The sequence below is a fragment of the Harpia harpyja genome, chromosome 23, assembly GCF_026419915.1.
Source record: "Harpia harpyja isolate bHarHar1 chromosome 23, bHarHar1 primary haplotype, whole genome shotgun sequence".
NCBI classification, from domain to species: domain Eukaryota; kingdom Metazoa; phylum Chordata; class Aves; order Accipitriformes; family Accipitridae; genus Harpia; species Harpia harpyja.
This window is the reverse complement of record NC_068962.1, coordinates 16173350-16188926: the sequence shown is the minus strand read 5'-3', so window position 1 is coordinate 16188926 and position 15577 is coordinate 16173350. Positions and strand designations below refer to the sequence as shown.

Below are 15577 nucleotides of genomic sequence, written 5' to 3'. Positions count from 1 at the left end.
CCAATCTCTTCCTTCTCACAATGTTTTGAAAAGCTTCCCACTATTTTCAGTGGTGTGGCTGTCTTCACATCGGGCCCTCATTCAGCTGTTTCAGGGCTTTGTAGGTGTTTTGTGCCTGGTGTGTTGATTACAGAAGAAAATTCAGCACAAAAAAGAGCTAACGAGTAGTTTCAGTTATGTCTCAGATTTTTTTTTAATATATTATTTCCATCTGAAATACCCTGGAAATCTTTATACATAGCAATAGACTCAGAAATAGGAGGCAGGAAGGCACCTCAGGAAGCCCTCTAGTCCATCGCTACCCGCGGTAGGATGGACCATACCCATGCCACTTCTCACAGATGCTTTTCCAGCTTCCTCTTAAAGATCTCTAGAACTTAGAGATCTGCTTCCTAGGACAGATACTCTAGTTCTTCACCATTTTACCATTAAAAATCTTCACTAATACCCAAACTGCATGTTGCACTTGCATTATCCCCCCTTAGCACATTTTTTCTGGTCTTAACCCACGTGAACACCGAGGTCAGACAATTTCCTGTCCTCTGCCTGGCAGGCCTCGATGTGTCTGAAAAAACACGTTTGAACGCTGACATCATGTCACTCCTCTCTCTTCATTTCTCCGCAGAAAATAACTTCAGTTCCTCCTGCCTTTCCTCAGAGTCTGTGCCCTCACGATTATTTCTTGAGCTCTGATCATTCTTGTTGCTTTTCTCGTGAAACTCTGCCATTAGTTTCCACACACACCCCCCTCCTGAAGTGGGATATCCAAAAATGGGTTCTGTACGGATGAGAAAAAGATCTCACCCTTGTCAGACCTTGCCTCTCCAACTCAGTATGGAATATCAATATGGAAAACTTCATCGGCCACAGTAGACACAAACAGTATTTAAGGGTCTATTAAGCTCAGCTTTCAGGAGATTGCAGTTTGGCCTCATTGTGTCATTTGCAAGCTTTAATAGGCATTAAGGCTACTACCCCATACACTAGGGTAGGTGAACACACACCCAGAGGGAAGGAAACTTCTAGAAGCTGTTGGATCCAGACATGGAGTTCCCCTAACTGCCATGCAAGGGCTCCACTACTAGTGTCCTGCTACTAAAGGTCATTTGCCTTCCTCACACATGAAAAAAAGAGATGCAGAAAATCTGACATGAGAGGGAGAAAGTGCTGACCTACTGTAACTCGATCAGTGTTGGTACAAAATGATGCTTGGATAGCAGGATCATATCTTCATTCTTTCCTTCTCTTACAAAACTCAATCCGGTTCACACTCAATTAGTATAAAGTTTGCTGGAGACTAACTTTCAGAGTCAATCTATCTCCCAAGAGACTGGTCAGTAGCTTTAATAACAAGGAACCTTGTGCTGTGCAGCTGCCCAGGGCTTATCTCTTGTAGTATTTAGGATTCCATTCAAGAGCAGTTCCCCTTTGTCTGCTGCCTTCATAAATAATAGATACATCTTGCATTAGAGATTAGCAAAGATTGTTAAGCTTCCTTTTTTGCATGTGTAAGATTTGGTAGCTTTTGAAATATTGATATAGTTGTGCAATTTGGTGCACCTATAATGTTTTTAAGCAAGAATTAAAGAAAAAAAAAACAGAGAAGAGGAAAATGATGGTAGATCTAAAAAGCAGATCTCTGACACTCAAAAACATCAGAAAATGTGATCATTCCATTTTTAAATCTATGGAAAAATAGTTGCATTACTAACTTTTGTAATATTCTTTTAAGAAGGCTCTACAGAGATTGCTGTAGGTTTCAAAGCAATTACGGTAGGAGGTCATGAAAAGCCTTCAGGAAATGCTGCCAAGGTACTGCACCATCTAAAAGGAAGAACACAGTGCTGGAAACTTTTCAAAGAGTAGACAAAGGAAGACAAATTTTCAAAGTCCTCTTTACTCATTTCACTGATTTTATTTTTACTGTAATACTTTACAATTACATCTCTTATCTTTCCTATTTAACCTTGGTATTCCTTTTTGGAAAAAAACACAGATAATTCACTGCATGTTTTGGTGGGAACCAGCTTTATCAAGACTGGTGACTTCTGTTTTTTCTTTTGCATGCATGCTACCGAGTTTAACTGTCTAAGCAGTGACATTGTACTTGTTATTGTGGTTCTTTGTATGCAGTGAAGTCCTATTTCCAGCTCTCTGGCCCATCCCTTCCGCATATCCCACAGACAGGACTCTTAAGTGCAGCTTATTACAGGGACAAGTTAACCGGTAATTTCATTGTGCTCCGTGGCTAGGATCCTGAAATGCAGGCTGCCTAGCCAAAAAAGGGTGGACAAAAACGGAAAGGCTGCATTAAATAACCATAAAAGTTACAGGGTCTGATAATACATACAGTTATGGCAAAATCATTGCTTTCATGCTGTGGCCAACTTGCCATTATCCAGAGCTATGGGAGAGGAGGAGAGGAATAAAGGCCTGAAATAACCTAGCTAATGGAAAATTGCAGGCAATATGGTACTGAGCAACTTGGTGCCAAGGCATTTGAATGGTTTGCTGTGAAGTCAGCCAGGATGGCTGGTGCCACATTAGTGCTAATATGCCCTTCCGGAGCACGCCGATTCCTTCAGGACCACACAATTGTGGCCTTTTGTCCACGCTCCACGTTGCGGGGATGCTCAGAGCTGGCTGAGGAGCACAGCACAGTTGTATTCAGGGCTCTGCAGGAGTTAGCTCAGGTCCAGCTGGACTTAGTACCTCAAGCTTAGTGCCAGACTTGCTAAACTGAGGCTGGCTTCGTGCAAAGCCACCTTGAGCCACGGGGTGCTTGGACACCCAAGTTGCCTCTGTGCAGAGCAAGATTCGGTCTGGCGGGATTAAATAGTTCAGCGTACAAAACGTACAAAATTCGTACAAAATGTACAAAATTGGCTGAGCTTTCTCAGAGACTAACTTACTCTAGATATGGTATGGCTGTCTATGCAACATTCTCTAAACTACCAAGTCTGGCCAGATCAAAACTGCCTCTGTAATCATCATAGAATTTAGCCTGAAACCACAGATCACTGAGAATGGACTGCTTTAAAGACAGGACATCTAGACACACGAGATATAAGAGATTTACTCAAAGTCTCATAGCATGTCAGTAAGAAGTCCACAGCTATTCACTATATCTCAACCGTTTCCCAAACTTTAGGTCTTCGTCCAGGCTACTCTGTGAAAACAAGGCTGGAGTCTCTGTCCTTACTGCAGGGAATGGCAGGGTGAGGAACTCCTAACTTGTCAAATGGAAACTGTAACGCTGATCGTTCAGCAGACAGAGAGTGGAAATAACAGGACTGAGTTAACGGGGACTGAAATATTCAGCTTTCATGACCACACAGGGATACCACAAAAACAATGAAGAAAACAAAGCTATTTGGAAGTTGGAAAGCCGGGGACAGGTACTCTATACCCAAATGGATTAGCTAAGGCATGATTGACTAGAATTACATGTGCCTTTCTAAATTACCCATTTAGCAGCACTAGGGATGTGAAGAGGGCAAGAGAGACCGACCACATTGTTTTCTTTTGTCTCTGAGGCAGACTGTTTGGACTGGAAGAGGATCAGAACTTGCAACAAGCTCTTCACTCTTCTAAGATTCATCAGGTTACACACAATGCATCTGAAAGTGGCTTAGCCTCTCCTCACATCATAAATATGCTATGGAAGGAGAGTGAGAAAATACATAGAGAAATGACAATATTTGGAACTTTCCTCTCTTTCAATTTTCTTCTTGGTGACCTCTACTCACATTCCTCCATGAGCTATCATTTGATTCCTCTCTTCCTCCAACTTTTCCTATTAAGAAATGTGAAATAACCCACAGAAATCTTTCAAAACATAGAAACAGGGACACCAAGTCAGGGAACATCAGTACAGCCCAGTCTCCCATCTCTAACGGTGGGCAGCAGTAAATGCCTAGAAAAGAACTTAGCAACAGAGCAAGTGCATGATATTGTTCCCAGAATATCTATCGAGCACACAGCAATTTGTGGTTCAGAGGATTCCTGAACCAGACATGGTGATTTTGCATGTAATAGCCCCCAATGGATTCATCTTTCATTAAGTTGTCTAGTCACTCTGGAACCCATGCTAATTTTACTCATCTACAGCATTTTGTGGTGAGGGGGGTCACATCTTCAGCATTCTGTTGTTGCTTAAGGTTCTTGGTTTTGATATTTGAAGGAGAGATTTCAGGAAATATTTCAAGAACTGACAAACTAGGGTTGATGAATGGAGGATGTGATTCTCCTTCAGAAGATCAGACAAATGTATCTCTACCTTTAAACAAACAAAAACCCCACAGCTGAGCACAACGGTAGCATATGTTTGTACACAGTGAAAGTTCTTGAGTCTGGTTTCAGGTGCAAGCCTTTCGTCATGCACAGTTGAATCCATCAGAAAAGTTCTCAAGAAGTAATCTAAACTTGGCTGCATAGTGGAACTGTGCAGATATATTGCTTTTTGATAAGCATTGAACTGAATTTATGCTGCAGTGTGGCTAGACAGACTCACTCCCATGGAGTTTCATAAGCAGCATCTTCTGTTTTCCACCATTCCTTCTTGCCAAAGAAGACAGTTCCCTGTGCAATTCCTCATAACGGTCAAAGGAATTCACAACAGAAGCGTGAATTCTATTGCATACTGAGAAAAAACAGATCCTTTGTGCCTTAAGGTAATGGAGCATATCTAAAATAATACAGCACAAGCATTAAGCTCAGCAAGAAAAATTCTGTTCTGTTACCACTAGCTTATTGACAGAAAATGAAGCTGAAAAATTTGGCCAAGCGTACTTCTGTAGTTTCTTCACGCCTGGTTGTTGTGTTCAAACAAAGGCCTTCTCTTTTCCACACAATATAAATGCTCCTTGTTCAAACCTAGAGTTCATAACTTAAGAATTTGTTCCTAGAGAAATTGTTTTATTGTTGTTACTAGCGCTACCGAGAAGAAGACAAAAAAAAAAAGTTTTATTAAAGCATTTAGGATTCTCTATTATATTAATACAGGCAGAAAGAGGGGAAACCCTAAAGCAGTGAGATGACTTTGGACAGCCTGGCCAGCAATAGCCGCTGCAGCCTGCTGGCATGCCCAGTTTGACCTGACATCAGCTGGGAATTGCCACAGAGCGAGGTGCTGAGATTTGGAGAGAAAGCCCTGGCAGAGAGGTGGAAGTCCAAGGTACCTACAAGGATACGTCACCTGATTTTGTGTAGGTGGATGAGGTTACATTGGGCCGAAGGTGGACAGGGAGAAGGCAAGACCAGGGAGAATTTGCCCATAGGATCTGCACAGAAAGCTGGAAGAGGGAAAGGAAGACCTTCAATAAAAATGCTGGAAGAGGAGCTGGGAGGAGCAGAAAGAGAAATTAGTATGATGGGAGACATTCAGTATGATATGACCCAGCACGGGACTAACTAGGAACAAAAAGTGGTTGGAGAGAAATCCAAAATCATTTATAAACTCCAAAATGCCTTCTCTGAAGATGTGGGTCAAGAAATATAATAATAAATGAAAGGGTCAAAGACTCATACTTTCGACTCTAATACGCGCAAGTATCTTCCCCTACACAAAAGTCTGCCTTTCCAGTGTATTGTTCTTTGCTGCAGTGGTGAATAAATTCTGCTTTTGGAGTTCGGGGGGGTGAGATCTGCTTTCTGCTTCCCTCTGAGGACACCAAGGGCCCAGAAGCCGTGGGACGCTGAACAGCAGTGGTGTGAGCAGGAGAGGGGACAGAGTGGCTCCATAGATTACTATGGTCCGGTAAGCAGGATTTTGCGGAGGAAGAGTGGGCAACTAGACCACAGGGCTGTCGTTCAGCTGACTGACTGCTTCTCAGCAAGGCAACGCGAGGTGGGAGCTGCAAGCAGCCACAGGGCCACAACCGTCCAGAGGGAGAACCAGCACATCCCCGTCCCTGTTGAAGTCCACACTGAAAGGAGGAGAGAAAATGCTTTCAACTGCCGCAGCCCCAAGCATCTCACCTGGGCTCTTGCACCCTCAGTTCGAGAGGATAAAGATTTTGCCCTGAGGAACAGACGTAGGTTGTTCTTCAGCCACTACTATGTCACGCTGTGCTGTTTGCTGTAAACTTACATTCAAAACAGAGCTGGACTTTTGAACTGGAGGCCCCTGGGGAGGCAGAGCTATGTACCATTACTAAATTTAGAAGCTTCTGAAGTGGAAAAATGGTAAAATGTTTTGCAAATAGCAAACTTTTCAGGATGCAGTGCACAAGAGTGGTTCCACACAGCCCGGCTGCTACGAACAGATGATTGGGAAGCGGGCAATCATTAATCTCCTTCTGGAAAGACATATAGATTCCTGAACTGTTCACAGATGACTTCAGATACATCCAGAATGAAAGGCCTGATTTTTCTTCCTGGCTCCAGTCACACAGAGTGTTTCACACTGGCATTTCTGCCTAGGAATCGCTGTTCCCTGAGGAGGCATTTGAACCCTCTGCAGAAACAGATGAGTCTATGTAAAAGCTGCCGCATTTCCTTGCGGGAAGGGTGTTTTTGCCCTATATTTGGCACCTTTTTTTTTTTTTTTGAGAAGCTTCATAGGTATAATCAAAATTGATTACTATGTCAGATAATCACGGTATTTATGGCCTTTATCACCTTCAGCTCAGTTCAGAGTATTTAATTATACTTCAGGTATAACTTACTTTTCTGTACAATCTTCAAAGACATTGTTCTGACGGCAACATACAGCCACCTCCTCAAATAAGTTATTATTTCTTAATATCAAGATACATAGTGTTAAGTAGGATACCTTACTACTTTGTGTCTTGCCGTGGCTTGTTTACAAAGATCTGTAAGAAATCTGGCTTCGGATTTCTTGACTCTCCTGCAAAAGCCCATCCACTGCATTGCATCGCAACATCTGCTTCATGTAAGCTCCTTGAAGTTCACTGGGACTCAGCGTAACGAGTAGCAGCTAGGGGTTCGCTTGGCTGGTGGGGGCAAGTGAACGTTCATCTGCAGAACCCTGCTGACAAGCACTGCGGTCACTACAAGTGATCTGTGTATTTCCATGGATATTCAAAACAGTAAGTCCAAGTGGCTCTTGGAATCTACAAACTGGAATAGATAAAGAGGAACAGAAAAAGCCCAGAGCTATGCTTCCTCCTTTAGTTTTTATTCATTAACAATAGAGATGCAGTGAAATAAAATGTGTGTACTTAGACCAGAATGCTTTACTATTTAGATAACCGAATTATTTAATAACGAGGTAAAATCCTATAAAAATTAGCATTTTGCTTCTTGTGTTGTGGAAGATACAATGCAGACCAGTAGTTCAGGGTAAAACTAGGATAATACAGTTGCATGAATTATGAGACAATATAATTTAAGAGAAAATGTAATTCTGTTGCAACACCATCTCTTGATTTAAGTTGCACAGCAGGACAAGGGTTTCCTAAGAAAAATTTGATAACCACCATAGAGGTTTTTTCTTTTTTTAGTTGCCTAGTTACAGAGTTTGCAAGCATATATTACAAGGTTAGCCCATTTGTGAGGTATCCTAAATATGTTAGGCCTGAAACTATAGCCTTGGCAGTGCACCAGAGACCCAAAGCTTTCTTACAGGAGACTCTGATATGCATCAGTTTCCAATAAAACCTACAGATTAAGAGGATTTTTGGCATACAAAAAGGTCCAGGCTAGACCCAGACGGACAATGACCCAGTGTTTCTCCATGGGTTAGTCATGAGGCTTCTTTGTGATTCAATCCTCTTGATATCTGTAATATGCAAAACAAAGGTATATTTCCTTCATTTCTATAAAGAATTTTAAGATCTACAAATAAAAGAGTTGTATAACAGAGCTAAGTACTATTATCCTAAGTAACACTACTGCTGTGTCTTAAATCGATGTATCTATAATCTATGATTCATAGATTTGCTCTCTTTTTAGTATTAGTTTATACCATTTTTGTGGGGTTTTAATTATTTTCAATATTTTCTGATGTCATGCTCTAGAATTTGCAAGGATTCACTTTCCTCAGGACTCTGGTCTAGAACGTGAATTGCCATGGTATCTGCTCCTCTCCTGTATGGTCGCAAGGGCAACCTTGAAACTGTGACGGCATCATCAACTGGTGCAGTAATGTCTTCCTGAGGCTGCAAACAGTCTGAATTTAGCACAATAAACCACCTGTTCATATTCCAGGGGACCATGCATACGCTGTGATTCTGTGGCTAGGGTATAAAATTTGTCTAAGAAAAAACAGGCAGTGCCTTTTTACTCAAAATATTTCACCTTCTCCAACGCCTTCTCTCCAACACATTTCCTCTTTTTCTGCCCTACCATGACCGCTGTGAATCTGCCCTTTTTTCAGCCCTCTAGGAGCAAATTAATTGGATTAAGCGGTCACTCCTTCAACCACCACGAAAGGAAGTAGGGTGTTAGAGATCCCATCTGCAGCTCTTCAGGCAGAAAGCCGTGCATGCAGAAGGCAGAACCGGGCAGCCCAAGGACCAGCTGGGAAGCTGGGACCAGCCAAGTCCCAGCGTGGAGCTGGTGAAGCCGCCTAAAAGCGACCTCTTCCCTTTGAACAAATGGAAGGGAAAGAAGGTGCTGAATAAACATCAGCCAAGCCAAGACCCGAGGAGCAGAGCCTAGCCAAATGAGAGGTGTAATGTAATAAACTCTTCCTCTGATATAACCTTTGTTGAGAAAAATCACCAGTTAGTTTCACTGCCAACTTTAGCAACAGTCAGCTGTCAATTAGCCATCACTGATTATCCATTCTGCTCTTGGTAACTCCTAAGACAGCTCTGCACAAGCCCAGGTCGGGTCTAGAAACAGTATGGGCCCTTCACAGGGAACTGTGCGTGCCTGGTAGGCATGATGCTAGCTCACTGTTTTTTGTTATTGTATGTCTTTATAGTCTAATTTAGATATGTTTCGTATTGCTCTTCTTTTTTCTTCAAGCCAAGTGTTCACCTCTGTCTTCCCTGCCTGCCTTTTGCTACATAATTAGCAGCTATGTGAAGCATACTTATGGGATGAAGGTGGGCATGGAGAGCTGGGAGCAAAGATTAAGGCCCCATTCTTTCACCTTAGAAACAGCATTTTGTTTCAGAAGAGCCCATGAGTGTTGCCATGGCACTTGGGCATTGTTCTTGTGCGTTGGGTTCCACTGTGTGGAGCTTCTTTTAATTTTCTGACATTTTCAGTGATGGGCCTAAACTATAAATTCTCAGATCCCTGAACTTTGCTCTTATTTTGTGGTTTGAGCTCATTTTATTGACTGATAATGGTTTTATAATAAGAGAATTGTTTCACTCATTAGCAGTGCAGTGACTGCTGGAGGTCTGTGCCCAGCATAGATTACTTAATCCAAGCTGGCCAGATACTTAAATTTCAGCTGTTTCAAATGAAGACTGTTTTCACTGAGTTGGTTTCTGTTAATTTTCACTGCCCTCTGACAGCTGCTGCATCAGAGTTTCCTTTCTGTAATTAGTTATTGCAAATTCGTACATATGAAGAGTTTTTAAATACGAAAGGTAGCTGACACAGGTGCTGTTTGCACTGCCAAAGCAATCAGCCTGGCGGGAAAATGAGTGTAGCAGGGAGAATATGGGAGACCTTACAGAAGCGAACTCCTGCCGTACGGAATGTCATCGGACGTAGCGAAAGGCCTCCGAGCCGCGCAGCCATCACCCCCCAGCCGCCCACCACAACCGCCCAACGCTCCTCGGGAACGGCTCCCTCGCGCTCTCCCGGACCCCTCTGTCACGAAGCTAAGTCTGCGGCCGTGCGTTTACAGCCCAGATATACCACGGGTTGCAGCGAGTAGCTGACACAAAATGCTAGTGGCAAAGGGTAAGGCCATGAAGCAGTGAGGCTGCCGGGTTAGGCCAGCCGTCGGAGCTCTCTCTACCGAGACATCTCCAATGGACGAGACACCACCCACCAGCACAGCAAACGGACGGACAGCCTTTCCACCGGCAGCGGCGGCTTAACCAGGGATCACCATTTCTTTCAACCACTCGTTTGTGCCTCCACGAGACTCCCTCGGCGGGGTCAGCCAAACTCTGCGCGGCCGCTCTGTGACCGCCACATCAAATGACCGACGTGGACTCACGAGAGTTCTCCCGGATTTCCCAAGGCAATTCACTGCACACCCCCCCCAACAACAGCTTCACCAGCACCAGTCACAGGACAGTGCAGGGGAGCGAGGAGGCAAGGAGACAAAAAGAGCTGCAATTTAATTAAAGCCATCGCTGACAGCAAAGGAAATGTCTGTGGACCCACCGCGTCCACGCTGACTGCAGAACAACTGAGCGTCCCCTCGTACTTGTCTCTGCTGACTCCTGACAGAGCCTAGGAGACCTCCTCAGGCTGAACACCTAACTTTGAGATGGTTAAAGTCAGATTAAAAAACCCCAACCAAAACATCTCTGGGTCTTCGGTGTGAAAGCACCACATCCTGGTATCTTGTTTGCTAACCAGGCTATCAAACGCTTCATTTCTGATCACGCATCTCTCCTGTTGCCCCCCTCACTACCAACTCCTTTTTTCTCCCCATCCTTTCAAATTGTATCTTGACCTTTTCGTTTGCTCTCGCTTCTCTTGTACCTTTTTTCCCCTTTCTTTCATGTTTTTTATCTTCTCTTTTTTTTTCCCCTCTGGTTTCAGCTTTACGTTTCCGTACTTTGTTTTCAGTGAGCCGCTGCCTCGTGGGTTGTCACAGTAACACCTCGTACGTAATTAGCTCCTGTGCTCTTCATCGTACTGTTGGGTAGAGATCTAATTGGCCTCTCAGTTTCCCTGCTATGACTCCGTGGCCAGGCCAAAGATGGCCTTGTTGTCCCTTCCTCTTGGTGCTAGCCATTGTCCTCCTGAACCTTTCTTCACCCTCACCATCCACGTGCCATTGGTGAGGAAGGCTGGGAAGCAGCTGATGTAGTCCCAGAACCAGCTGGCTTCCTGCTTTGGTAGCTAATCAAAAATCTGCATTCCTCAAATTTGGAGCCAGCAGGTCCGAAGCCGAGCTTCAGCGGTCGTGTGAGCATGCGGTTTCGGGCTGGCGTCGCTGACTTTGGGGAGTTGCATGCACCAGAACCGCCCTTGGGCCCCCAGCACCAAAACCTCCGAAAGGTGGAAACAGAAATAATTCTGAGAATTGAAGCAAGGGGTGGCTGGGAAGGAGGGGGGAGGAGGAACAGACATGCTTCTCGGTGTTTGCCAAGAGACAGCTTGCTGTTCAATCTGGTTTATAACCATTAGCTTATAAAGACGTACTTCTCAGCTCTGCTGTGCAGTAACACCGGAGAGTCAATGCTCTCCAAGTTGTGAAGGGCCTCTGCACGGCCTGTTGTAACCAAACAGTGCATTCGATACGTTTCCTGCAGGTATTGCCAGCCATAAAAAATATCCCAGATTGTTTAGCTCCATTAAAGACAGCAATTATACTGTCTTCATTCAGCCAGACTGGCAGGCCAGCACCACTGTAAAGGAAATTCATCTCCAGGATCCGCAAATGACAGAGCTGGCTCCCCTGTACAATAAAGCTTACTGCAGCAGCATTAGCTGCAGCACCTTTTGTTACATTCTGCTTACACTGTACAATATTGGGTAACTTGATATTTGTCCAGGTGACGTTTAAATTTAAGTCCAGAAGAAAGCTGATCGTCATCTTTTGTGAAAACATTATGTGAGAATTTTAGACCCCTGTGTCACTTGATGTAAATCAGCTTTGTATATAAAAAGCTACGAAACTACCCTCAGACCCTGTAAGGGCGATAATTTTCACATAATTTTGGTGTGATTATTGTTCAGCCATTTATGTGTGACTATGATAAACATACTCCCTTGGAATTAGTCCATTTAAAAACACATTTCCATGATCAGCTTGCCCTTCTTAGCCCTTCTTGACCCCCACTTGGTAATTTCTTCTAAGTCATTTTAATCATGTTTTATCATTACAAGGCTTCTTAATAGGACAGTCTAGCCATCCTTTCTCACTGCATGAAACACTGCTGCTGGAGCTTGATTTGCATGACCTAAATGATTTTTGCAATCACTGCTCTCCAGTTGTTTGTCCTGGAGGGACAGTGAAGGATTATACTGTTTTAAAAGCATTTCTATTTAGCAAATACCTCATTTGCAATAAGACATCAGCATTTACCACATTCATAATGCAGCTTGTCCTGCTAATAAATTTCATCTCTGCTTCAATTTCCTTGCTTCACAGAAGACCAGAGACAAAGATTGCATAATTGAGATCCAAGAGCAGGTAATAATTCCTTACCCATTAGCCCTCCAACTGCAAAGCTGTAAGCTCGTTCAAAACAGTTAATCAGCAGCTTGCACCATCCATCCTATCACAAGGACCCCACATGAGGACCTCCACAGTCCCCTGCATAAAAAGGGAGGAAGACCACCCTGCTTGAAGTTCTGTCCCTCGTGCTACTGCTCCTTTCTGCCTCAGTTTCCCTTCATTTAAAAATAAAAGATTAAAAAAACCAGAGGCTTTTAGCACCACAAATACTTTGAAACTGAGGATGATATTTCTTCTATTTGAGGGACTGATCCAATCAATAGGAATCTCATTATGGAATTAAATCACTCCTAGTTCAAGCCCATTTTGGGGAATGGGGAACAGAAAACCGGTGAGGGGAGGTGAAGGGATGGTGTTCAAGCCTTTTCCAGCTGCTCTCCCACATGGGCTGTTCTCAGTACCAACAGCTAACGGAGGTAATACTCGCTAGGCCAGGAGCTCTTAAGCTCATTTCCTTTGCTGCCACTACACAGATGCACTGAGGAAGAGCTCGGTGAGAGGAGGAAGGGTCTGAAGTTTCCCCATCACACTGTAGCTACGCAATACAAGAAGTACGATTTTCTTCATAACAGTAAGCTGAATGAAAGTTTGAGTTGATTAATGACCATGGCAGAAAAAGAACCTGTAGTGAAAGCATTTATAAGTCACCGTACACCTTCCAGTCCGGCAAAGGGTTCTTAAACGAACTACTTCATGCAGCAGTTGCTGTTAAAGGGAGGCATTCGTCTTGCATTATTGATTTCGTTTATTCATACGGGTCTTCACAATAACCACCAATGTCATGTCAAAAGCAGCAATAACCGATTTCCACATCTTCTTGAAATGGCCTATATCTTTGTTAAAGCAGGATATGTCTCTGCCACGTTTCTGTAATGCCTAGGACATTGATATTGGACCTATTAGACCTCCTCATAGTAGAAGGAGTAATTATTTTATAATCCTTGTAAGAACAATAAAACTCAATAAAATATTTCCTTTGCTCAGCTTCCATATCGAGATGATGCAACAGCATCCAGCTCCATAGTTCTTTCATAAAACAGGTCTGTTTCTGGCAAAGGGAAAGAACTGCTTTGGGGAAACGTTTTTTTTTTTTCCATCTGTTTTTGAATCCGAAACAGCATCTCCCTCAAGACCATCAGCAACCCAGAATATTGCTGCTCGGAGCAGAGCATGCTTTCCTCCGCACTGGAGGCCTGCCTTTGTAGTGGATAAAAAATCAGCTGAGCCAGCAGACACTTGTTGAATTCTGAGCATTCTCCATCACCCACCACAAGTGGTGAGGGCAGCTCGGCTGCTGGCTGCAGCAGGAGCGACACAGAAGGCGTATTAACAGAGTAGACCATAAGGCATCTTATCAGGTTACACAAACACACCACACAAGTACACACACGCACACACAGAGAAATAATAACGGCCCAAGAGAGATAAAAGCAATTTATAAGGTTTCCACCTTGCAGTGCCACAGCAAGTGAGCAGATAGACAGCTCCCTAAAAGGTGGCAAATGGCCATAACTGGAAGTCTCACTATTAGCAAGCTGTTTCTCTTCCAAATTTGGATTAAAGGGGGAATCACAAAATCTGTTCTTGAAAAGAGCAGAATCCCCTATAGAGCCAATAACACCCTCAGAGCAGGTGAGGTTTGCAGTGAATTGATACAGCTCATGCAACAACAGGCAATGTGAGGTGTCATTTACAAAAAAACTAATATTTGGCAGATAACTTAGGGTCTGTTGGCTGAAGCAGAAAAAGCAATCAATACATGTTGGCAATATTTACCCACTTACAGTACTGCCAAATGTGAATTTGCAGGAGTGTATTGGCTGTTTTGAACTGATCTTTGTCTCTTCACAGACGAATGTGGACTGAAACTGGAATAATCCACATTACAGAGAAAGAGATATGGCAGGAATGCACAGGGTCACCCCTATTATTTGTTCTTGCCGTAAGAGTCACTGCTGAAAAAATTAGGTCAGATGATACAATTTCCAAAGGGATTAAGTAAGCGAGGTAAATCAGATTGATAACAGAATATGAGCCTGAAAAAACTCACTGTGTCAGACTTGATCACCCTTCTACCTGGAATAAAACCTAGATTTTTTAAAAATTGGAAGAGAAATTTGGGATTTTAAAAGAACGAGCCCACATCTGGTACATTATCTGTTTCCAGCTGTCTCAGTCTCCCTTCCTCTCTCCCTTCAGGCAGTGGCTTTTAGATCCACCCCCTCAGAAATACAGACTGAGACACCAATAGTTATATGATGTGCTGCAAGTAAGGAAGAACACCTACAAGATAGAAATGCACCCTATGGCAATAAAAAGTAGGACAAACATGACTTCTCCTTATTTAATTTGATACATGATCGCTATTACAATCCAAGTGCTATGAAAATTTCACTGAAAAACAATAATAATTTCAAATATCAGGTCCTAATTAAGAGCAGCAGAAATGTCCCAGCAAGTCAAACTAACGATCCATCTCATCCAGTATTCTGTCTTCAGTGTGGGCAGTGGAAGATGTTGTTCATGGAGAGCATGTGAGTCTAGACACTCCCTGTGGTCCATTCTTCTCCATCTCCCAACAAGGAGAATTGCCGTTTGAGGGATGTTAGATGCTGCGTTGCTGTCTAGTGCTGTTAGCACGTTTACTGACTTTTTATCTGCAAATTTGCCTCATTTCTTTTTGCCTTGCTGATACCATCTGCCTCCCCAACTTCCCATATCACTTGTGGAACACAACAAAGCCTTTCTACTCTCCATCCACGTCTTCGCAGGAAAGGGCCAGATGACTCTGAGAGACAGACCCTGGGCCATCAACACCAACATGTGGGTCCCTTCCTGGAACAACGTCTTCCTTCTCATTCTGCAGAGGCCAAGAAATAGTTTGAAACTGAAGAGCTGGTTTCTGTGGGAGAGCAAAGGCAGGAGAGGAAAGTTAGCCATTTGCAAGTTGCCAACAGAAACAGGGCTCTCCTACAGTCATACAGGATTCTAAAAAAATTAAGCAACAAGCCTGAGACAAGGAATAAATCAAAGGAAAAACTAACTGTTGTTCTAGGGCTTTTGCTAGCATTTCTAATTGTGGAAAGAAATGAGAAAACTGTCAAGTGGAATCTCTTTGATACGGCTGCATTAAAGGATAACTTCCATTCCCCGGATGCATGATCTAACTCCTAATGAAAGGTGTGTCCTGAAGGACAGAATTTGGCCTTATGTGAATCTAATGAACCCAACATCTTTAGCAGGCTTCTCAAATACTCCTTTGTTCTGCAAAGTGCTTTACTGTAC

The 15577-nt window shown here is 43.3% G+C and overlaps 2 long non-coding RNA genes across 3 annotated transcripts in view; one reads left to right on the top strand and one right to left on the bottom strand.

Moving 5' to 3' along the window:
* Positions 1–673: 673 nt before the first annotated feature.
* The window catches only part of LOC128135650 (uncharacterized), a 17691-nt gene continuing 2787 nt past the window's right edge, over positions 674–15577 (top strand). The window contains exon 1 of the long non-coding RNA XR_008233191.1: positions 674–8638. This is a non-coding gene — a long non-coding RNA (uncharacterized LOC128135650). The remainder of the gene's footprint in view (positions 8639–15577) is intronic.
* The window catches only part of LOC128135649 (uncharacterized), a 20691-nt gene continuing 14998 nt past the window's right edge, over positions 9885–15577 (bottom strand). For both annotated transcript variants that reach the window (XR_008233189.1, XR_008233190.1), the window contains one exon: positions 9885–15194. This is a non-coding gene — a long non-coding RNA (uncharacterized LOC128135649). The remainder of the gene's footprint in view (positions 15195–15577) is intronic.